The sequence below is a fragment of the Gigantopelta aegis genome, chromosome 5, assembly GCF_016097555.1.
Source record: "Gigantopelta aegis isolate Gae_Host chromosome 5, Gae_host_genome, whole genome shotgun sequence".
Lineage (NCBI taxonomy): Eukaryota > Metazoa > Mollusca > Gastropoda > Neomphalida > Peltospiridae > Gigantopelta > Gigantopelta aegis.
In genome coordinates this window covers 15,604,564-15,612,689 of record NC_054703.1, presented here as the reverse complement: position 1 = coordinate 15,612,689, position 8,126 = coordinate 15,604,564, and positions in this window count along the sequence as shown.

The following is an 8,126-nucleotide window of genomic DNA, read 5'->3' as shown; positions in this document are numbered from 1 at the left end:
TTGAGACATGTACTGGTCACATTTGTAACATCAGTATGGTCGATGGAGGATAATATTTATTAAATGTAAGGTGTTCATTGTAGGAGAATGTGAAACAACTTGTTAGAATGGTGGTACAGCTCTTGAGACATGTACTGGTCACATTTGTAACATCAGTATGGTCGATGGAGGATAATATTTATTAAATGTAAGGTGTTCATTGTAGGAGAATGTGAAACAACTTGTTAGAATGGTGGTACAGCTCTTGAGACATGTACTGGTCACATTTGTAACATCAGTATGGTCGATGGAGGATAATATTTATTAAATGTAAGGTGTTCATTGTAGGAGATCATTGTGAAACAACTTGTTAGAATGGTGGTACAGCTCTTGAGACATGTACTGGTCACATTTGTAACATCAGTATGGTCGATGGAGGATAATATTTATTAAATGTAAGGTGTTCATTGTAGGAGATTGTGAAACAACTTGTTAGAATGGTGGTACAGCTCTTGAGACATGTACTGGTCACATTTGTAACATCAGTATGGTCGATGGAGGATAATATTTATTAAATGTAAGGTGTTCATTGTAGGAGATTGTGAAACAACTTGTTAGAATGGTGGTACAGCTCTTGAGACATGTACTGGTCACATTTGTAACATCAGTATGGTCGATGGAGGATAATATTTATTAAATGTAAGGTGTTCATTGTAGGAGATTGTGAAACAACTTGTTAGAATGGTGGTACAGCTCTTGAGACATGTACTGGTCACATTTGTAACATCAGTATGGTCGATGGAGGATAATATTTATTAAATGTAAGGTGTTCATTGTAGGAGATTGTGAAACAACTTGTTAGAATGGTGGTACAGCTCTTGAGACATGTACTGGTCACATTTGTAACATCAGTATGGTCGATGGAGGATAATATTTATTAAATGTAAGGTGTTCATTGTAGGAGATTGTGAAACAACTTGTTAGAATGGTGGTACAGCTCTTGAGACATGTACTGGTCGATGGAGGATAATATTTATTAAATGTAAGGTGTTCATTGTAGGAGATTGTGAAACAACTTGTTAGAATGGTGGTACAGCTCTTGAGAGACATGTACTGGTCAGCATTTGTAACATCAGTATGGTCGATGGAGGATAATATTTATTAAATGTAAGGTGTTCATTGTAGGAGATTGTGAAACAACTTGTTAGAATGGTGGTACAGCTCTTGAGACATGTACTGGTCACATTTGTAACATCAGTATGGTCGATGGAGGATAATATTTATTAAATGTAAGGTGTTCATTGTAGGAGAATGTGAAACAACTTGTTAGAATGGTGGTACAGCTCTTGAGACATGTACTGGTCACATTTGTAACATCAGTATGGTCGATGGAGGATAATATTTATTAAATGTAAGGTGTTCATTGTAGGAGATTGTGAAACAACTTGTTAGAATGGTGGTACAGCTCTTGAGACATGTACTGGTCACATTTGTAACATCAGTATGGTCGATGGAGGATAATATTTATTAAATGTAAGGTGTTCATTGTAGGAGATTGTGAAACAACTTGTTAGAATGGTGGTACAGCTCTTGAGACATGTACTGGTCACATTTGTAACATCAGTATGGTCGATGGAGGATAATATTTATTAAATGTAAGGTGTTCATTGTAGGAGAATGTGAAACAACTTGTTAGAATGGTGGTACAGCTCTTGAGACATGTACTGGTCACATTTGTAACATCAGTATGGTCGATGGAGGATAATATTTATTAAATGTAAGGTGTTCATTGTAGGAGATTGTGAAACAACTTGTTAGAATGGTGGTACAGCTCTTGAGACATGTACTGGTCACATTTGTAACATCAGTATGGTCGATGGAGGATAATATTTATTAAATGTAAGGTGTTCATTGTAGGAGATTGTGAAACAACTTGTTAGAATGGTGGTACAGCTCTTGAGACATGTACTGGTCACATTTGTAACATCAGTATGGTCGATGGAGGATAATATTTATTAAATGTAAGGTGTTCATTGTAGGAGATTGTGAAACAACTTGTTAGAATGGTGGTACAGCTCTTGAGACATGTACTGGTCACATTTGTAACATCAGTATGGTCGATGGAGGATAATATTTATTAAATGTAAGGTGTTCATTGTAGGAGATTGTGAAACAACTTGTTAGAATGGTGGTACAGCTCTTGAGACATGTACTGGTCACATTTGTAACATCAGTATGGTCGATGGAGGATAATATTTATTAAATGTAAGGTGTTCATTGTAGGAGATTGTGAAACAACTTGTTAGAATGGTGGTACAGCTCTTGAGACATGTACTGGTCACATTTGTAACATCAGTATGGTCGATGGAGGATAATATTTATTAAATGTAAGGTGTTCATTGTAGGAGATTGTGAAACAACTTGTTAGAATGGTGGTACAGCTCTTGAGACATGTACTGGTCACATTTGTAACATCAGTATGGTCGATGGAGGATAATATTTATTAAATGTAAGGTGTTCATTGTAGGAGAATGTGAAACAACTTGTTAGAATGGTGGTACAGCTCTTGAGACATGTACTGGTCACATTTGTAACATCAGTATGGTCGATGGAGGATAATATTTATTTAAATGTAAGGTGTTCATTGTAGGAGAATGTGAAACAACTTGTTAGAATGGTGGTACAGCTCTTGAGACATGTACTGGTCACATTTGTAACATCAGTATGGTCGATGGAGGATAATATTTATTAAATGTAAGGTGTTCATTGTAGGAGAATGTGAAACAACTTGTTAGAATGGTGGTACAGCTCTTGAGACATGTACTGGTCACATTTGTAACATCAGTATGGTCGATGGAGGATAATATTTATTAAATGTAAGGTGTTCATTGTAGGAGAATGTGAAACAACTTGTTAGAATGGTGGTACAGCTCTTGAGACATGTACTGGTCACATTTGTAACATCAGTATGGTCGATGGAGGATAATATTTATTAAATGTAAGGTGTTCATTGTAGGAGAATGTGAAACAACTTGTTAGAATGGTGGTACAGCTCTTGAGACATGTACTGGTCACATTTGTAACATCAGTATGGTCGATGGAGGATAATATTTATTAAATGTAAGGTGTTCATTGTAGGAGAATGTGAAACAACTTGTTAGAATGGTGGTACAGCTCTTGAGACATGTACTGGTCACATTTGTAACATCAGTATGGTCGATGGAGGATAATATTTATTAAATGTAAGGTGTTCATTGTAGGAGATTGTGAAACAACTTGTTAGAATGGTGGTACAGCTCTTGAGACATGTACTGGTCACATTTGTAACATCAGTATGGTCGATGGAGGATAATATTTATTAAATGTAAGGTGTTCATTGTAGGAGATTGTGAAACAACTTGTTAGAATGGTGGTACAGCTCTTGAGACATGTACTGGTCACATTTGTAACATCAGTATGGTCGATGGAGGATAATATTTATTAAATGTAAGGTGTTCATTGTAGGAGAATGTGAAACAACTTGTTAGAATGGTGGTACAGCTCTTGAGACATGTACTGGTCACATTTGTAACATCAGTATGGTCGATGGAGGATAATATTTATTAAATGTAAGGTGTTCATTGTAGGAGATTGTGAAACAACTTGTTAGAATGGTGGTACAGCTCTTGAGACATGTACTGGTCACATTTGTAACATCAGTATGGTCGATGGAGGATAATATTTATTAAATGTAAGGTGTTCATTGTAGGAGAATGTGAAACAACTTGTTAGAATGGTGGTACAGCTCTTGAGACATGTACTGGTCACATTTGTAACATCAGTATGGTCGATGGAGGATAATATTTATTAAATGTAAGGTGTTCATTGTAGGAGAATGTGAAACAACTTGTTAGAATGGTGGTACAGCTCTTGAGACATGTACTGGTCACATTTGTAACATCAGTATGGTCGATGGAGGATAATATTTATTAAATGTAAGGTGTTCATTGTAGGAGAATGTGAAACAACTTGTTAGAATGGTGGTACAGCTCTTGAGACATGTACTGGTCACATTTGTAACATCAGTATGGTCGATGGAGGATAATATTTATTAAATGTAAGGTGTTCATTGTAGGAGAATGTGAAACAAACAACTTGTTAGAATGGTGGTACAGCTCTTGAGACATGTACTGGTCACATTTGTAACATCAGTATGGTCGATGGAGGATAATATTTATTAAATGTAAGGTGTTCATTGTAGGAGAATGTGAAACAACTTGTTAGAATGGTGGTACAGCTCTTGAGACATGTACTGGTCACATTTGTAACATCAGTATGGTCGATGGAGGATAATATTTATTAAATGTAAGGTGTTCATTGTAGGAGATTGTGAAACAACTTGTTAGAATGGTGGTACAGCTCTTGAGACATGTACTGGTCACATTTGTAACATCAGTATGGTCGATGGAGGATAATATTTATTAAATGTAAGGTGTTCATTGTAGGAGATTGTGAAACAACTTGTTAGAATGGTGGTACAGCTCTTGAGACATGTACTGGTCACATTTGTAACATCAGTATGGTCGATGGAGGATAATATTTATTAAATGTAAGGTGTTCATTGTAGGAGAATGTGAAACAACTTGTTAGAATGGTGGTACAGCTCTTGAGACATGTACTGGTCACATTTGTAACATCAGTATGGTCGATGGAGGATAATATTTATTAAATGTAAGGTGTTCATTGTAGGAGATTGTGAAACAACTTGTTAGAATGGTGGTACAGCTCTTGAGACATGTACTGGTCACATTTGTAACATCAGTATGGTCGATGGAGGATAATATTTATTAAATGTAAGGTGTTCATTGTAGGAGATTGTGAAACAACTTGTTAGAATGGTGGTACAGCTCTTGAGACATGTACTGGTCACATTTGTAACATCAGTATGGTCGATGGAGGATAATATTTATTAAATGTAAGGTGTTCATTGTAGGAGAATGTGAAACAACTTGTTAGAATGGTGGTACAGCTCTTGAGACATGTACTGGTCACATTTGTAACATCAGTATGGTCGATGGAGGATAATATTTATTAAATGTAAGGTGTTCATTGTAGGAGAATGTGAAACAACTTGTTAGAATGGTGGTACAGCTCTTGAGACATGTACTGGTCACATTTGTAACATCAGTATGGTCGATGGAGGATAATATTTATTAAATGTAAGGTGTTCATTGTAGGAGATTGTGAAACAACTTGTTAGAATGGTGGTACAGCTCTTGAGACATGTACTGGTCACATTTGTAACATCAGTATGGTCGATGGAGGATAATATTTATTAAATGTAAGGTGTTCATTGTAGGAGATTGTGAAACAACTTGTTAGAATGGTGGTACAGCTCTTGAGACATGTACTGGTCACATTTGTAACATCAGTATGGTCGATGGAGGATAATATTTATTAAATGTAAGGTGTTCATTGTAGGAGATTGTGAAACAACTTGTTAGAATGGTGGTACAGCTCTTGAGACATGTACTGGTCACATTTGTAACATCAGTATGGTCGATGGAGGATAATATTTATTAAATGTAAGGTGTTCATTGTAGGAGATTGTGAAACAACTTGTTAGAATGGTGGTACAGCTCTTGAGACATGTACTGGTCACATTTGTAACATCAGTATGGTCGATGGAGGATAATATTTATTAAATGTAAGGTGTTCATTGTAGGAGATTGTGAAACAACTTGTTAGAATGGTGGTACAGCTCTTGAGACATGTACTGGTCACATTTGTAACATCAGTATGGTCGATGGAGGATAATATTTATTAAATGTAAGGTGTTCATTGTAGGAGAATGTGAAACAACTTGTTAGAATGGTGGTACAGCTCTTGAGACATGTACTGGTCACATTTGTAACATCAGTATGGTCGATGGAGGATAATATTTATTAAATGTAAGGTGTTCATTGTAGGAGAATGTGAAACAACTTGTTAGAATGGTGGTACAGCTCTTGAGACATGTACTGGTCACATTTGTAACATCAGTATGGTCGATGGAGGATAATATTTATTAAATGTAAGGTGTTCATTGTAGGAGAATGTGAAACAACTTGTTAGAATGGTGGTACAGCTCTTGAGACATGTACTGGTCACATTTGTAACATCAGTATGGTCGATGGAGGATAATATTTATTAAATGTAAGGTGTTCATTGTAGGAGAATGTGAAACAACTTGTTAGAATGGTGGTACAGCTCTTGAGACATGTACTGGTCACATTTGTAACATCAGTATGGTCGATGGAGGATAATATTTATTAAATGTAAGGTGTTCATTGTAGGAGAATGTGAAACAACTTGTTAGAATGGTGGTACAGCTCTTGAGACATGTACTGGTCACATTTGTAACATCAGTATGGTCGATGGAGGATAATATTTATTAAATGTAAGGTGTTCATTGTAGGAGAATGTGAAACAACTTGTTAGAATGGTGGTACAGCTCTTGAGACATGTACTGGTCACATTTGTAACATCAGTATGGTCGATGGAGGATAATATTTATTAAATGTAAGGTGTTCATTGTAGGAGATTGTGAAACAACTTGTTAGAATGGTGGTACAGCTCTTGAGACATGTACTGGTCACATTTGTAACATCAGTATGGTCGATGGAGGATAATATTTATTAAATGTAAGGTGTTCATTGTAGGAGATTGTGAAACAACTTGTTAGAATGGTGGTACAGCTCTTGAGACATGTACTGGTCACATTTGTAACATCAGTATGGTCGATGGAGGATAATATTTATTAAATGTAAGGTGTTCATTGTAGGAGATTGTGAAACAACTTGTTAGAATGGTGGTACAGCTCTTGAGACATGTACTGGTCACATTTGTAACATCAGTATGGTCGATGGAGGATAATATTTATTAAATGTAAGGTGTTCATTGTAGGAGATTGTGAAACAACTTGTTAGAATGGTGGTACAGCTCTTGAGACATGTACTGGTCACATTTGTAACATCAGTATGGTCGATGGAGGATAATATTTATTAAATGTAAGGTGTTCATTGTAGGAGAATGTGAAACAACTTGTTAGAATGGTGGTACAGCTCTTGAGACATGTACTGGTCACATTTGTAACATCAGTATGGTCGATGGAGGATAATATTTATTAAATGTAAGGTGTTCATTGTAGGAGAATGTGAAACAACTTGTTAGAATGGTGGTACAGCTCTTGAGACATGTACTGGTCACATTTGTAACATCAGTATGGTCGATGGAGGATAATATTTATTAAATGTAAGGTGTTCATTGTAGGAGAATGTGAAACAACTTGTTAGAATGGTGGTACAGCTCTTGAGACATGTACTGGTCACATTTGTAACATCAGTATGGTCGATGGAGGATAATATTTATTAAATGTAAGGTGTTCATTGTAGGAGAATGTGAAACAACTTGTTAGAATGGTGGTACAGCTCTTGAGACATGTACTGGTCACATTTGTAACATCAGTATGGTCGATGGAGGATAATATTTATTAAATGTAAGGTGTTCATTGTAGGAGAATGTGAAACAACTTGTTAGAATGGTGGTACAGCTCTTGAGACATGTACTGGTCACATTTGTAACATCAGTATGGTCGATGGAGGATAATATTTATTATGTAAGGTGTTCATTGTAGGAGAATGTGAAAATGTAAGGTGTTCATTGTAGGAGAATGTGAAACAACTTGTTAGAATGGTGGTACAGCTCTTGAGACATGTACTGGTCACATTTGTAACATCAGTATGGTCGATGGAGGATAATATTTATTAAATGTAAGGTGTTCATTGTAGGAGATTGTGAAACAACTTGTTAGAATGGTGGTACAGCTCTTGAGACATGTGATCAAGTATGAAAGAGCTAGCCATAACAGGTTAACATTTATTACAGCTCCTTGCAAACTAAAGTGTCAAAATGGCGGAAGTCCTAACGATGTCTGTAAGAAGTGTAACTGCGTTGGAAATTGGAAAGGAAGTACATGTCGTAAGTTTGTGCCTCGAACCTAACTCCATTTTAAATATTTTTTATCAATCATTCCATTTGGTTTGCATTAAATAGAAACAAAATCTGTTTTCATGTGGATTATGAAAAGAACATTTGTGAGTGTTTGTTTTTTGGGGTGTGTTTTTTCT